At 41.6% G+C, this 16992-nt stretch overlaps 1 protein-coding gene across 1 annotated transcript in view; it reads left to right on the top strand.

Moving 5' to 3' along the window:
* Nucleotides 1-16992, top strand: part of fgf11b (fibroblast growth factor 11b) — a 60257-nt gene that overhangs the window by 17137 nt on the left and 26128 nt on the right. The window lies entirely within an intron of this gene.

The following is a 16992-nucleotide window of genomic DNA, read 5'->3' as shown; positions in this document are numbered from 1 at the left end:
TGGTCTCTGCAGGAGTCAGAGGACGCATGTCTTTATTGTTCAGCATATATTAAAGTGTCTATTGTTGTCCTTGATGGAGGGTCTACCGGAGAAAATGACTTATTAGTTGCAAGGCTTGGCAGTGGCGCTCATGCGCTTTGGTGTTCAGGCGAGGGGAAAAGAAATATTTTAAAGTGAGGACATATATTTGTCCTACAGTTTTACTGATTTAGCGCTGAAACCATGAATGGCGCTGCCCTAAAGCACTCTGGATCCCCAGACTTGGACACGTTACTGCCACCGATACGTGGCTGTCATAATGCTAATGACGCACATATGTGATTGTTGAATGTGTGTCAGGGAAGCAGAGTGAGACCTATTTGCTCGCGCTTGTGTTTGACATACTCCCGTCAGCACCATTAATAAGCCGCTCCGACTCCTCCTCGCTGGCGTGGACCGCTGCCACATTAAATGATTTATGAAACCTTGAATTCAAATCAGGAGGTCATTGTTGAAGCTGCCAGAGATGACACGCATTTCACTCATTCCTATTCTTCCTTTCACCTGGCCCCATCATGCTATCCCTCTTCTTCCTCCTCTAAATCATTTTTCTGCCTCCCTCTAATTCCTGTCACACTCCGTGCCTTAGTATCAATCCGTCATTCCAGCTTTGCCAGTTTACTCTTGCTCTTACTGTCCTTCGCTCATGTCCAGATAAACATGAAGCATTCCTCAAATATGTTGGCCAGCATTATTCCTCTCTCTTGCTCTTTTCTCCCTCTATTTTCCCATAAGACTGATAATTACTACCAGCTCCGTGGAGCTCATGGCCCAGTTTAGAAAAAGGTATGAAAAAAAGAGAGGAAGGGGAGGATTTGATGTCGAATTAAACATTGCAGAGGAGATGGATTACACACATGAAGATGAAGAGTGTGCAAACAAACAGTGATGGTGCCTTTATGGAAATGGGGAGAGGCGGAAAGTGAGGGAGCGCTGGATGGAAAGAGAACGTGAGGATGAGGGAGCCCTGAAAATACAAAGCCGGGAAAACCCCTGTTGGATGGTTCGGTCAAAGCAGAAGAAAGAGAAATGCCCTTGGCTATCCAGTCATGCAGGCGTTACCTCTAAACTCTGAAACGCCCCGCTGCAGGGGAGATTAGCCCTGGCACGCCGAGCTGAAGTCGAGACAGATAAATATACTAATGTAATGATAACCAACACTGAGCCAAACACCACGATGATTAGCTGGAAAACTCAACCGATGCTTATTTTTCAGAGCAATTACATTCCACCGAGGGTTTGAGTGTCCTTCATGGCAGCTGCGAGGCATGAAGTGATTACCTTGGGTTCTTATGTGCACTGACCTCATTTACACAGAGACGCACATAATTGCTGTGCGAGCGGCTGTACTGTAGCGCGAGAGCCACTCTCCCTCAGGTGATTTTCAAAATGATCATCGCCGTCGAATGTAAATTCATGAGGGGCATCCCTGTGTAAATCCTGCAACGGTTTCCGTGGGATTAGAAGCACACTCGCCCTCGCAAACAAAAACGCTCTCACGGCTATGATGTATAACACCTTGAAAAAAAAGGATGAATTAACATTTCTTAATTATTGTATCACTGTGAAATGAATACATTTAACATTGCCATATATCTCCAGAGCAGAAGCTGAACCACTAAATTCTCTGCTGATAAAGTGTGTCTGTTCAGTATTTTGTTTACATTTGCACGCCTGGGTTTTCTGAGCATTAGCCAATTTTCATTGTCACATGGAAGAAAATCTCCTGTTCAGGGCACAAGCGTAATCTTTTTAAAACCACATTCCCACACTCTCTTTTCTGCTGCTTGGCTGCAAATCATATTTCCCCTCATGTGTGAAGAGGTCACTTGGATACGGGCCTGCTGATGAGTCGACATGTCGTCTGGTGCGATGACAACGCTTGTGTACTGGATGTACATAAACAGACAGGGAGCTCACTTTGACCCACACCCCAGTGACCTGGATCAGCAAATGCTTTCTGTCACTCAAGCACTTATACATCTCTCTCGCCCACGGGGGTGATGTATATAGTCGCACACATTTCCTCCCTAGAGGATTTACCCGAGAGGACGGAAGCAGCCCGTTGCGTTTCTGTTCAGTGAAAATCGTGCACGGCAGTTTTAACAGAAAATCAAGCGGGTAATAATATATTGGAGTATTAAAATAGAAAGAGCTCTACTGTCTTTGGAACAATGAGTTTGATCTGTTTATTTAACTTAGAGAGATAATTATTTATCCAACTAATATTGATACCACAGGCAACTTCAAGATGCAGCCCCGAGTCTCCAGAAAAACACACGGCTACTAATGAAGAAAATCACATCCGTCTGGTCAGATGGTAGCATGCATACGATTGATGTCTGATTTCTTCACTCCTCAGACCTGAGACTGGTCTGAGAATATCTGAATCCACACACTTTGTGTTACACCTCCGGTGGTCGTAGTTGATTTGTGCCACAGAGAAGAATTAGGTCAGTTGAACCCTGCAGTGTAAGAGGCTCAAGACAGTAATGACAGAATAGAGAAAATGAGAACAACCAACCAAGCAAGAGACCAGGGAGGAAAGAACATGTCTTCAAAGTGACTTAGAGGGACACAAAGGTTAAAGGGGACCTATTATGGCATCTAATACCTATTTTAAACAGGCCTTGAATGTCTTAAAAACAAGATTTTGATTGTTGTTGCTAGAAATTCAGCCTCTAAACCATGTCTTTTATCATCCCAGTCTCTAACCTCATTATCTATGCGGGATTCTGATTGGGCGGGGCTATGGTAATGAGACACTGTGCTGATTGGCTGCCTGAATGATGCAATACACTGCTACGAAAAAATGGCGGAAGCTCCGACCGTGTCATAACTGCATGCGTTGCGAGCGAGCGTCAGCGACAAAATCAATTCCATTGCTTTATTTTCTATTGGACTGTCATAACTGGCCGCAGCGACGCAGCGACGCAGCGACGCAGCAGCGCAGCGACGCAGCGCTGCGCAACATTTTGAGCTGAACATTTGTCGGACAACCTGCTTCTATTTCCTTCCTGCCGCTCGCGTTGACAGCCAGTTGAAAGCGCTGTAGGAAACAGTCATGCATGAGGAACGGCTGATCCAGTTAGTTGAAATGAGAAGTTATCTCTATGATTCCTCCTCATTTCACCACAAAAACCTCAATAAAGTGGCAGCTGATGGAGGGAGATGGACAGAGAGCGTCCAATGTCACGCAGTGCGATGCGATAGTCGGACGCTCTCATGCAGTTACACCGTTTTATAGTTGTGGGCGTGGTTTGCATTTTGGTTACGTAACGAAAATGCGCAGAATCTGAACGGCTCGTAGAAGTCACATCAGACTGGATGGCTCATCCGGGCGGCTGTACAGACACTGCAGAATTTGGTTGCTTTCCTCCTTCTCTGAGTTGGCAGGCTGAGGGGAGACCACTTTATATATGTTAAAGCAAGAAAAAACGTGTTTTTCATAATAGTAGGTCCCCTTTAATATTCCATAACTGTCCAACACAAATAACAAACCCACCTTTTTTGGAGGGAAATACTGAGTGACATTCCTTTTCCTCTCCTAATTTGTTTTCTGACACCTGACTTTTGAGAAATACTGCTGCCTCCACCTCCTCACCTGCTGTGGCTGTGTGGCTCTTTCTGTATTATCATTTTATCATCATTAGGGGCCTTTCTGGGCCCCCCTCAATCATGGGCCTCTGAATCCGTCTCCTTTACCCCCCTTTTCGGTGCATCCATTCATTTTGTATGGAACGTGATGAGGCGTGTTTAGTAGTGATGTACGATACCACGGATTTCCTTTCTGATCCAATATTGAGTAAAATTTAGGCTGGTATCGGCAATACTCATTCGATACAGATACATTGTGCAAATACACCTTATGTGCCCAGTAAATCTAAAAAAATGTGTGTATTTTAGATAGTTTAAGAATACAAGACATCACAGTCACTTATTTAGCTGTTTATTTTAAGGTTTAGGCTATTTACACCTGGGTGCAAATACTGATGCGTAGGCTATTTACACCCTGCTACCAATAGCAATGTATGCTATTTGCACCCATGTATTATTAGAAAAAGAAAATGTAAAAAAAATTATTTATTAAAAAAAAATAAATCCATCAGCTCAACAGTGATTGACAGGTATTCACAACACTTTTGATAAACTTCATTTAATCTCTTCAAAATGTCTTACAATGACATAAGAACAAAAATTGTTCATACAAAAGTGTGAGAGCAGATGTTTGCCTGGCTCTATCGTTAGACATGATTCCAATTTTAGAGTGGTGCACATGCGCATGGGAAATGAAAAAGCGCCTTCTGTTGCAAACACGTTTGTGAACATGCGCATGGGCAACGCATTTGTTTTCATACAGTATGTCAACAGGGTGGGAATAGCTCAACTGGTGGGGGCTTGCTATTTGTACCCTGGTGCAGACTGAGGTACCAGCCTCATTCACAATATAGCCGAGCTATTACAGAAAAATCTGAATAGTGTTTCCATCACTAAATAAAGTAAAATAATGAAACCATTCAAATAAATAAGAGAATAATAAAAAAAAAATAAGAACTACTATAGAAATGAAAATGAAAAGAAGTAGCTCCTACCAGGAGTGTGTTTAGACAAAATCTTTAGTCAAAAGTTTAGTTACTTTCCACCGTATTCCTGTTAATGATATACATTACCACAAATGACCGCAGTATCAAAAGTATCAATATTTTCATTTGAGAATTGATTTTAGAGCATACAGATCTGGTATCTGAAGTATCCATATTTCAGTATTGATCTGCACATCAGTAGTGTTTAGTGCCTGCGCAAGGGATCTCGCAAAAGCAGCGCATTCAGGCAGCTGCACGTAACAAAAAAAGGTCATCAGCACATAATCGTGAATGCCAAAACAGTGGAGGAAAGGTTAATTGTTGCTGTTGCAGGTGACAACAGAACACCAAAGTGCTGTGTTGATGGCAAGCTGGTGGAGTTCCCTGTACTGCTGCCGGCACACAGGACCGGGTTCACCCAGTGGCTTTGGCTGTGTTTTTCCTGCAGGTTTAACAGCGCAACAGCAACAATCCTCTTCCGCTTCCTCAACATTCTCGAAATCTGAACAGGGCAGCTGCATTTTATACTCTAGTTGTCCCTCAAAAACTCAAAATCCAAGCGGGATTATTCCTGGTCGGTTACAGTACGGTACATGTAACATTTTGCAAACTCACTCATCACTCACTCATCTTCTTCCGCTTATCCATTCCCGGGTCGCGGGGGCAGCAGCCTCAGCAGGGATGCCCAGACTTCCTCACCCCAGACACTTCCTCCAGCTCTTCCGAGGGGAGTCCGAGGCGTTCCCAGGCCAGCTGAGAGACATAGTCTCTCCAGCGTGTCCTGGGTCTTCCCCGGGGTCTCCTCCCGGAGGGACATGCCTGGAACACCTCCCTAGGGAGGCGTCCAGGAGGCATCCGGTACAGATGACCAAGCCACCTCAGCTGACTCCTCTCAATGTGAAGGAGCAGCGGCTCGACTCCGAGTTCCTCCCGGGTGACCGAACTCCTCACCCTATCTCTAAGGGAGCGTCCAGCCACCCTGCGGAGGAAACTCATCTCGGCCGCTTGTTTCCGCGATCTTGTCCTTTCGGTCACTACCCAAAGTTCATGACCATAGGTGAGGGTCGGTGCGTAGATTGACCGGTAAATCGAGAGCTTCGCCTTTCGACTTTCGAGCTCCTTCTTCACCACGACGGTCCAGTACATCGACCGCATTACTGCGGATTTTGCAAACTATTTTATCCAATAACTGTTTGTTTGATTTGTCACGGTGCACATATTTCAATGAGATAAAAAGTCTGTTATCTTTATCTTCTGTCTAGTTGAGCCCACACAACAAAATATGGGGAGCGATGCAACTGCATGCAAAATTACTTGTGCATCATAGAAACGCAGCCTTAAAACCACTCTATATAGTAACATCGTGGCTGAACACATGGGGGCAGTATATGTCAAACCCATTTGTGTGTCAGGTCCTGGTGTTAGACACAACAAACTCCACCCCTAGTGGGAGAAAGTGGTATTACAAGGAGAGCTGGACCACACCCACTTATTAGGACAGTATTGTAAATAACTCTTTTGTCAACACACATATCTTCAGGCGTCCAGAAGTGGTATTGCTACATAGAGTGACATTCAGCATTTTCTTTTTTAAAACTTCAACAAGTTAAAAATAATTGAACGACAAATAACAATTTCCTGAAGAAAAGAGTCTAATGAAGTCTGTTTACTCAAGCTACATTTGTTGCATCCATCTGCCAGGGAAATTCCAGAGAAAAAAGCCTCAGGATGTCCAGGAGAGTCTAACGAGCGTAAGGACTCTAAACTAAAACTAAAATCTAACAAAAATTCTGCATGCAATCCAAACATCAGGCACTAAAAGATAGCTAAAATATTATCTTCTCTAATGAAGCACCTTTCTAGATCTTTGGGAAGTCTGGAAAATTGATTGTCCACATAAGAAAAGGTGAATGCGTGATAGATTAATGCAAGCAGCATGATCATCAACATCCTGACAACATCCGTGTTTGGGCTGAGTCTACTTACACAAAACTGCAACAGATAAAGAATAAAAACTAAGTCTCCTCAATGAGCAACTTCTCCCAACAATTCAGTAGCAACATTGTGATGATCTATGCATTTTCCAGTGTGATGGAGCACCATATTACAAAGGCAAAAATGATAAAGTGACTCAGGGATCATGGCATTGAAATTTTGGATGCTCTCCAGCCTGTATTACCATCCAAAATTTAAGAAATCCTTAACAGGCAGTTAGAGAAGTTAAAAATTACACAACTGCGATCAATTCGGGGCACCAACATAACAAGAATGGCTCTCCATCCATCTGAATTTGGCCATGAAGTTGCTATAGTTTTGAAAGGGAAGAGTCAGCACTCAAAATACTAACCCTTGATAAATATGATGCATATGCCAATAAAACCCTTTAAAACTTATGACATTTTTATAAATCTTCTTTTATATACCATGAAAATCCAAATAAAAGCAATATGAATACCACAGCAACAAAGTTGCTGAGAAAAGTTGAGATTTGTCCAAACTTTGTCCAAGCCTCCGCTTACACGATACACTGCTATAAAGCTGACAATGCCTAAAGGTTGCTGCTTAAAGATAGGGTGAGCCACTCCTTGATGGTTTCATGTCTGCTGATATTTGAAAAGAAGCATCAACAAACCACCTAGCTCCTCCCTCACCCTTCTTTCAGTGATCAATTCAACTCAATTTTATTTATATAAGATCTATTACAATACAAGTTGTGTCTAGGCGCTTTCCAGATAACCAGAACTTGACCCCGACCAATTACTACATAAACAATGGCAGGTACAAACTCCCCTAGTGGGAGAAAACCCTTAAGCCAAACAGTGGCAGGAAAAACTCCCCTTTAAGAGGGAAGAAAACTTGAGCAGGACCTGGATCATAAGGGCTTAGTTGGTGTACTACTGAGACAAATATATAAACAGGTATGGACAGCAGACACTGAGGTGGTCAGAGGGTTGGACTGCAGGTCAGGATGCAGCCCTGGAGGCTCTGGCCTGCAAACATGTACAGAAGAAAAAAAGAGGGGGCAGACCAGCACAACAAACTACAAAAACAATGGAGATCAATTATGTTCATGGGATACTTCTAATTAATAACTGTGGATTGATCTGAAGAAAGGAAAGAGAAGAAGGAGAAAAGAAGGGTGAGGGACACCACTCAGTGCATCATGTTGGTGTCCCTATGGCACATGGCAGCCTATCTAGGATGAAGCTCTCTAGTCTTGTCTTGACTACTGGCCCTAACACACTAAAGTTCACACTAACTATAGGCTTTACTATACAGAGATGTTTTAAGTTTGGTTTTAAAGGTGTCAGCCTCCTTAACCCAGATTGGGAGTTGGTTCCATAGTAATGGTGCCTGATAGCAGAACGCCCGCCCTCCAAATCTACATTTGAATACTCTCAAACAGTGTTTCCCAATCCTGGTCCTCTGGGCCTCCTGTTCTGCATGTTTTAGATGCTACTCTGCTTTAGCACACCATGATAGAAGTAGCTGTGTCACCAACAGAGTTGTGTAGACATTGATGACATACTAATGAGGACCATTAATTAGAATCAGGTGTATTGATGCAGGGAAACATCTAAAACATGCAGGAAAGGGCCCCCAGAGGACCAGGAAACACTGCTCTAGAAACTACAAGTAAACCTTCCCTCTGAGAACAGAGAGCTCATTTACAAACATAAGGTATTGTCAGGTCGTGCAAATATCACAGAGATAGGCCATTTTAGACTTTATGTGCTAGTAATAAAATGTTGAATTGGATTCTGAGTTTTACTGAGAGCCAATGGAGGGAGACTAACACAGGAGAGATGAGGTCTCTCTTGTTGATTCCTCCCTGAGAAAAACACAATCCACCCAAGCATCTCCCTGCCTAAACTGCTTCAAGTGTACACACGAAAACCTTCCCCCTGTTGGTGATATTCAGATGTAAAAGGTTGATCCATGTTAAAGCTTAGGGAATAAGCTGCCCCCATAGGCGTTTCCATTAGTGGGGATTCAAAGTAAACCCACCAGACAGGAACCTCTAACAGGGCTGACCCCCTCCTCAGATCCTTCATGATCCTCCATGCAACTGTAGCACCACACAAGAACCAAGATGAACAAATACCACTGTTGACCATGAGGTGGCGGTAGTGCATATTTTTTGCTGACTGATCGATATCCAATGGACAGCCATTCTCACTTCCTCATCCGTAACTGTCATGCTACTGTGCTTAGCGAAGCAACCAGCTGTTTGTAGCGTTGACTAAAAACATCGTTTTTGATTTCACTGTCGAGCCGACATGACAAACAGTATATTCTGCTGTAAACGTCTGACGGCAGCTCTGCAGATATCGCGGCGGGTAGCTGAAGGAGCTTGGAGCAAAACTAACTTTAAAGGAGCTTGAGGCAAGAATAAGAAAGCGAAGCCGGCACGGGAACGCGCATGGACTCCTTACTTCTTTGCGGCTAACGCTACTTAGCACGTTCCTTGGTAATCTCATGGGATTTTCAAATCAAGCTCTAAATATGATTTACAATGTTATCTTACCTGGTCAGTAGGAAATGAGCCATGTCAGCATCTGTTTTCAGTCCCAATTCAAGTTGAAGCTGCCTCCATGACTCAAACGCGTATCCAATGTTTACTCGTGTGCCTGCCCTTTTTTGCTCGTAATTTCTTTTCGACTCGCGACTTGTCTCTGATAAAGGCTTCGTTTTCTTCTTGGTAGCACTTTTTAGTGGGCTTTGAGTGGCGCTGGGTCGTTTGCCAGCTGTGGAAGAATCCATGTCTACCCAAACAGAAGTTTGGATCCACTGCGCTCGTCTTCTTCCTGTATCCAAGCCGAGCGCCGTCAAGAACGCTCATGCAGCGTCATTCAACGTCACATCCGCAGGACAGCGAGGGAAATTCGGACCCAGAATTGCAGCACATTTTGCAGCACACAGCCTGTTCAAGGCAACGGAGAGATACGCTAGAGGGCTCATTCTTTTTGGTTTGGAACGCTTCATCTGACATTATTACTAGAAAGCTTAAAACGTATACGGATTTTTTCCATAAATCCTGCCTCATGCTCCTTTAATTGACGTGGTGGGCGTGTTCCCGTCAGCTTCTCTGGGAACACAGTTGTACCCTGTATGAAGAAAAACGGGCTTCAAAACTGGTCCTCAGAAAGCAACGGGTCACGTGACCTAATGCTTTGTCCATTGTAATATGTGAACAAGGCCTGAACTGACTCGGCGGTCAATCTATCGTTTTTTCATGTAATCTCCATCTCATCAAATGTAGTGACAGCAAAATGTCTCTGGTCCATTAGATTTGTGTAGTTGTGTTCACGTGATTTATGATCACGTGAGAGTGCTGAGCATAATTTAGACATCCCAATCAGCAGAAACACCCCAACAAGAGGTTCCTGCTGGCCAACCTGAGTAGGTCTCCTGCTAAAGGTTCCTGAAGACCACCTTTACAGAGCCGTTCCTGGTAATGAGACAGGCGTCAATGATCTGGCCCCGAAAATTATACTGCTAGTGGAAACGCACCTTCTGTTTACATGTTGTGCTGTGTATGAAATGGTGAGGAGATGCATTTACTGGATGAGGCAAAAAGTGTTCTGGGCTAGAAATCATGTAGAATCATTCACCCTGCCTTTTATAAGATTGGAACAGAAGTGACTCTTTTTTTTATACGTCTCTTTTTAATTTAAACAAAGTTCCCAAAAGCAGTTCCCTGTGATTAAATACTGATACAATAATGCTGACTATTGCAAGAAATAAGTGTAACTTATCTTTCTAACTAGTTAGTTAAGCTAGTTAAGTTAAACTATTGTTAAACAATTAAGGTAAGTCACAAATAGCTTTTCCCTATCCAATGAATAATATTCTCATTCTATTCGATTGCAAATATTTCCAAACATACTAAAATCTCCCCAAGCCCTCCAAGTTATCATCTTCCCTGTTTATCCCCGTGGAGCAGGAGAGCCTGTGATTCTTCATGATGCAAATATACAAGATTTCTCCTCATGTGCGCCTTGCTAATCCGGCTGGAGGGTGGGCTGCTGACAGAGTGTCACTATCTGTCAATGTGCCCCTGCCGGGCTTGTAATGGGGGAAAAGTTGATTTGCCAAATAACGTGTGCTCCCTCTGCAGTGGCATGGACACAAATCATTGAGTTCACAAGGGTTCTGCACCAGTTTTAATACAGGAAATTAGGTTTCTGGTCGCACGCGGTGCTTAGCAGCGCAGCTTTAAAAGAAAGACAAAAGAGTCACTCTTCAAGGCTCAAAGGAGAATGTTGATCTCAATTTGAGAATAAAAGGTGTGGGATAAAGATGTGTGCATTAATTAGGCATAAGGACGTAACTATCCATTTGCATTTTGGGAAATGTAGGCTTTTGTGGAAGCTGAGCCATATTCCAGATGAAAAGTAAGACATGTCTGCGTGCACGAAGCATTATGCACACAGGGATGCTGTTAAAACGGTGAGAAAAAGTGGTTGAAAACGCATTCTGAACATAAACATACGTAAAAAGTATAGATGTGTTAATGAGAATATTTCATTAGAAGTACCCACTGAAACAAATCCCATTTAAAAGGTGGAATAGGTGATTCCTGTCAAATTTTAGATGAATTTTGAAATTATACAAAAAAAAACAAACTCTTACTTCTGTCAAAAATCAAATCACCAAAATTACATATCCAGAAGGCTTGAACACACACTTCCACAGACATAAAAGTGTTCATTTAGTGAGGGTGATGTCAATATTATCAACCTGTAGGTTAAGTGCACCCCTGGATCTGAGCCAAATGATGCAGAGATCACTCAAGCCATTTTTATTGGTATAAAGCCTATATAATACAGACATGCAGCATAACAAATGAAAGGTTTAACATCTCAGTTTGAATGCGTTACAGATTAGTTCCACCATAACAAAAAGACACTTCCAGCACCAAGCAGCTAAGTGAACACAACTGTAAAAAGAAAAGCATGCAATGATCTGGAAAATTATGAGTAGCAGCCACCTGCTACGTGCAATAAATGCAAGTCTGTAATAATGATTTCAAAGCTGAAACTCTTATGAGGATGACGAGAGCTTTAGTTTTAGCTTTGGGGTTTCATCATCATTAAACATATTCCAGTGCAAAACTGCACCTGCCCTTTCGTCACTTTTTAGTCCCTTCTGTTCCTGCGTCTCCTGTGAGGATGAACACTTGTTTTAAATGTCCTTTTATTTTTTACACTTATTGTTTATTATTATTAATTATTAGTATTAGTCTGTAGCTGTCTAGAACACAAACACAGATTTTTTTGACTAGCACTAGTTCTTAGTGTGTTTTCAGCCAGTGAGCTGACAGGCACCAGAAGCCGATGCTGATAACTAATGATTAAATACTTTTGTATGGCAGATGTCTATTTTCATAACTGATATGTTTATCTTTTTTTATTCAATATAATCTTCTTATAATTTATTTTTGTGCACTGAGGAACCTAAAACAAACAAGGCATCTTTGGTGTAATGATAGAAAACCACTATTTTAGCACCTCTGACCGAACTATAAGAGCAAGCAACAGTTCTAGTTCTTCAAATTATGCTTATTTTGCTAATTCTTTTTTTTTTTAACATAGGCATAAGGCACCACAAAACTTCATAAGCAATAATCAACTTCTGGATAAACTTCTGAGGTGTGTGACATCATAATCAAGTAGTAAAAACCAAAAACTGCTGACTTGGCAAGGTGAATTTGCAGTGAATTTTGAATTAGTCGGTTAAGTTGAATAAAACGTAATCTTAAATTCTGGTGTTAGCTCTGGTGTTGTGTGTTTAGTGCTCATTGCCAGTCAGGCACACAGGGGCCTTGCTTGGTTCCTGCCAGTCATGCGCTGCAGATGACGTGATGAGCCTGTTTGAAAGGCTCCACCTGCCAGCGAGGAAGTTCAACCTTTCCATTACTCTAACAGATCTATTTATCAGGTTGAGTTTGTGTCAGTGCACTTTTGATGGGCGAAATTACATGACATGCCACACCATCCCCACTGAGTGTTGTCAGTAACTCTTTTGTCAACAGCTCTATGGGACCCCGTGTGGTCAGACCTGGTATTGCTACCAAGACTGGCTAAAACGGCACAGGTCTGAGCAGCAAGATGATATTTAAGCAATACAGTAACAGCTCCATCTCACAGATATCATTTATAACTCCATCAGATTAATAATAAGCTGTTAAAGGTGGGGCTACATTAAGCCAGCTCATGTAGAATCTTTTATACTGAAATAGCTGATAAATTTGAAGGATTTGTTTAATTTTTAACAATGCATTGCATTTTAAAGTTTACTGTTCATATAATATACATTTATTGTTTAACAATCTACATCTTAAAAGTAAATGGTGACTAAAGCTATCAAATAAATGTAGTGGAGCCCATTAAATGAAGGAAACTTGAACTACAGGTTTAAAAAAAAAAGTAGCAGCAGACTTCACCACACACAGGAGGATAAAGTAATTCACTTCGTTGCCAGCAGATTCAATAAGTGTCATGATTGTTGCATGGCTCTGGCTCGGGAGAGGACTGTCCACTAATCACTAGGGGTGTAACGATACACTAATCTCCCGATACGGTACGATACACGATATTGAGGTCACGATAACGATACGATAACGACACGATATTATAGCAGTATTTTTTTAACAACCTTGCATGAGGAACATATGACTGGAAAAAATTGTCTTTTATTTGAAAGACACAAAATACAAAACAATGCTGTACGTTTGCTCTATTGTTACAGTTTGTAATGCTTTATAACTGTTTAAGTTTTAAAGAGAAAGCCAGGCCAACCATTTTCCACAAACTGAACTAAAAGTAAATGTCAGGTTTGCATTATGCATCTTCAGTAAACATATTTTGCCACAAACTGAATAGTTTCTCTCATGTAGGATTTGACTTTTTTCTTTCTAATTTAACAACTAAAATTAAATACATAAATAAAAGTAAATAAATACATACAATTTTTCATCATAAAAAAGATTGATTCATGCTCACCTTATAAGTGTAAGAGGAGATTTATTTTCGTTAAGAAGTTTATTTTGGTAATTCAAGATTCATTATTTTATAAATATATTCTTTATATTCTGATGTAAATCAGGGACTATAATCAGTTTATCTGTAGTTGTTAATATGTTTTAGATTGGGCGGAGTGATACAGCACTAGGTGCTGTGTTGATGTTCTAAAATCCTACACTGTTGAGGGACATTAAAGTACACTGGAGCTCAGCAGAAGTTGCCCCTGTGTTTATCCTACTCACAACCCGAAAAAGGTTTAATTTAATAAGGTAAGGCTTAACTCTACACCAGCCTTACATAAGTAAAAGTTCAGAGCTCAAAACGGGACCACAAGACGGTACTAGTTTCTTCTGAGCGGAGGAAGATTTTGGTTCCCGGGTCGAGGTGCGGTCGCGGCCGCGTTACTAGTCAACACAATAGATTAATATTAATAACCCAATATCGCGATACACTTTGTCACCTCCACGACACGTATTGTGACGTTTTTGTATCGCAAAATTTCGTGGCACAATATATTGTTACACCCCTACTAATCACAGACGTGGTTGGCAGCTCTGTCCCCCCAAACTTCACGTGTCAAAGGCCAAACGTCAACCCAGTCGTATCCAACCAGGTTACGAGGGCTCAACATGGCCCATCAAAGAAGGAATGCCATAAAGAGTCTCATGTGCTGTGGCTTGTAAAGAAAAAAAAATAAAAATAAAATCAGGATTGTGATAATCCTTTTAATCTCTCACAAACTGTATCCGTGCAGCACTTGCTCAGTGATACGATTTCAGTTTTTTTGTTTCGCTGGGAGCCTCCTTTCTTTATACTGCATAAGAATTATCTGTTAAGTAAAATTAGTTTTAGTGCTCCGGATATAAGGTGCTTGATTTCAGGTATGTCACGCACAACGGTGATGGATTACTTCCCGTAGTAAATTAGCTTTTTCTTGAACATATGCAGCCGTCACTCTTAATGAAGTGGCAGTGTCATCTCATTCACTCTGTTCCCCTGCTGCCCCTCTGCTCACGCCTCTCCTCCCTGATCTCCCCATTTCTCTTTCTGCTACGTCTCATCTCTCTCTTTTGCATCCCTGGAGGAAAAGTAATGAATGTCTTCCTAAGCTCTGATTGGACGATATATCTTCTTATTAGGTGGGAAGAAAGAGAACTTAACTCAAAGGGTTTGCACTGAAGAAGGGGAGAGAGGGGAAAAAAAGACAGTGAGAGAATAGAGGCTTACTAAAATGTTTTGACAAGCACCTTTGAAAGGGATAGGACAGGGAGCGCTGCCGCTGCTGCCTGCGTGGAGCAGCAGAGTAGGTTGCAGTTTCACTGATGTTTCAACCCTGCCACAATTCCTCGGAGGAATAGTGCTACAGATCTCATCGCTGCCCCTCTCTGGCTGCCGACTCCAAGGAAGACGGGCAGATTGCGCAGTGCCCTGGGTTATTCCCCGGGGAGCTTGTGGGACGTTATGGGAGGAGTTTAGTGGAGAAGGAAGTCCTAGATGGCCTACAGCCGTCGAGAAACTTCAACCTCAACTTCCTTGTCTGTGTTTATCTTCCGTCTGGACGCTTCAATGAAGGAGACTGGCCAGGTCACTTCCTGGACTACAGGAATATACTTTGAGCCATATTTACAACCCTCATTATTGTCTAAAATAACCATACAGTAGGCCACAGGGCCCCCCCTCCATTAAATATTTGCTTTAAGGCTAGACAGACTAGCTCTTTGTTGCATTCTATAGAATTAACTTAACTCCACAAAGACTATATAGAAAAAGTATATAAAGCTGCGATTATCTCACATGATAGATCTTCTTTTTTTTTTTTTTTTTTTTAAAAGGAGCTTGAGGCCGGATTGTGGCAAGATTTATGAAAAAAATCTGTATACATTTTAAGTTTTCATGACGCTGCATGCACGTTCTCCCCGTTCTCCCTTGCGGGCTTCACTGTTGGCTGCAGTACCCCCAACGGCCGTCGTGGTGAAGGGTGGCGCTAGAGAGTCTAATTTCTTAAAAGGAGCCTCATGCTCCTTTAAGTATGGCATTTGACTGTTGACGTTTGTGTTTCTTTGGCAATAGGGACCTATATTGGACATCACCGAGAGCTACTTGAGTGATGGGTGGACACATTTCTTGCCATCCTTCTATTAAAAAAAGAAAAACCCAGCATGGTCACTGAATTAACTTGAAACTGACAAAAGTCATAAATAAAAATGTATTGAAAATCAACTCATGTCATTCAAATTTTGTATTTGTGGTACAGCAGAATCATAACAAAGACCTTAAAAAACAAATGACTGAAACTGGCCTTGATAAACCCATGGAAAAGATATGATTTGAGCAGAGTGACATGTTTAGCTAAAGTGTATCCTGAATCTCCACCCATCCGTTCCTGTTTTGAGCCGGATGATAGACAAGGATTCTGTTGGAAGCAAATCATAAAAAAACCAGACTGAAATTTGTCAAAATGCATATTGATAAGCCATAAAGCTACTGGGAGAATGTCCTTTCAACAGATGAACGAACCTGGATCTGGATCCTTTTGGCAACTTGCCAAAAAAAAAAAAAGTAGCTACTGTGAAACATGGAGGAGGGTTAGTTACGTTCTCGAGCTGCTTTGCTGCATCTTATACAGTATGGTTTAAATCTTTGAAGGTATAATGAAATCTTAAGACGATTATGACATTGTTAGCATGGATTTTGACAAATTCCAGTCTGGACATGGACTGGAATTTGTCTGTTGTCCAGAGTCTATCCTGAGGTGACCTTCTCTGTGCTCCAATCTAAATCCCTTTCAACACCGTGGAACCAGCTGAAACGCAGTTTGTTCAAGTGGACCAAGATACCAGAATTCTCACTAAAGGTTACAGAAATGTGTTGATTGCAGTGATTGCCTTAAAAATATATAGGCTATATATATAAAAAAAGGAAGTTAGAGATATCAGTAAGTTGAGGATACCAACTCACTCCTACAGGCCAGTTTCATTAATTTGTTTCTGAAATTATTCTGTTGAACCATAATGTAAAGCAATGTCTTAGTTCCATCAGGCAGTGTTTACTAAATTATAATTCATGGCTACTTTTCTCAGTTTCAGGTTATTTCAGTGACCGTTGTAGGTTTTTCTTTCTTAAATTCAAGGGTAGCAAAGAATGTATTCATGTGTGTACGTTTCTGTTTTGATTAATTACATTTTAAGTTTGGGGATTACAGTAATGCAACCAATACAGATTATTGGTATGCTGATGATGCAGTCATTTATACAGCAAAACCGTTTAATAAAGAAAACTGTGCAGCTGATCCTACAATGTTATCATTAGAGGGTCCATACGAGAGAAGAAAAATACACATT

Source organism: Cololabis saira, chromosome 14 (assembly GCF_033807715.1).
Source record: "Cololabis saira isolate AMF1-May2022 chromosome 14, fColSai1.1, whole genome shotgun sequence".
Taxonomy (NCBI): domain Eukaryota; kingdom Metazoa; phylum Chordata; class Actinopteri; order Beloniformes; family Belonidae; genus Cololabis; species Cololabis saira.
This window is presented reverse-complemented; position numbering and strand designations above follow the sequence as displayed.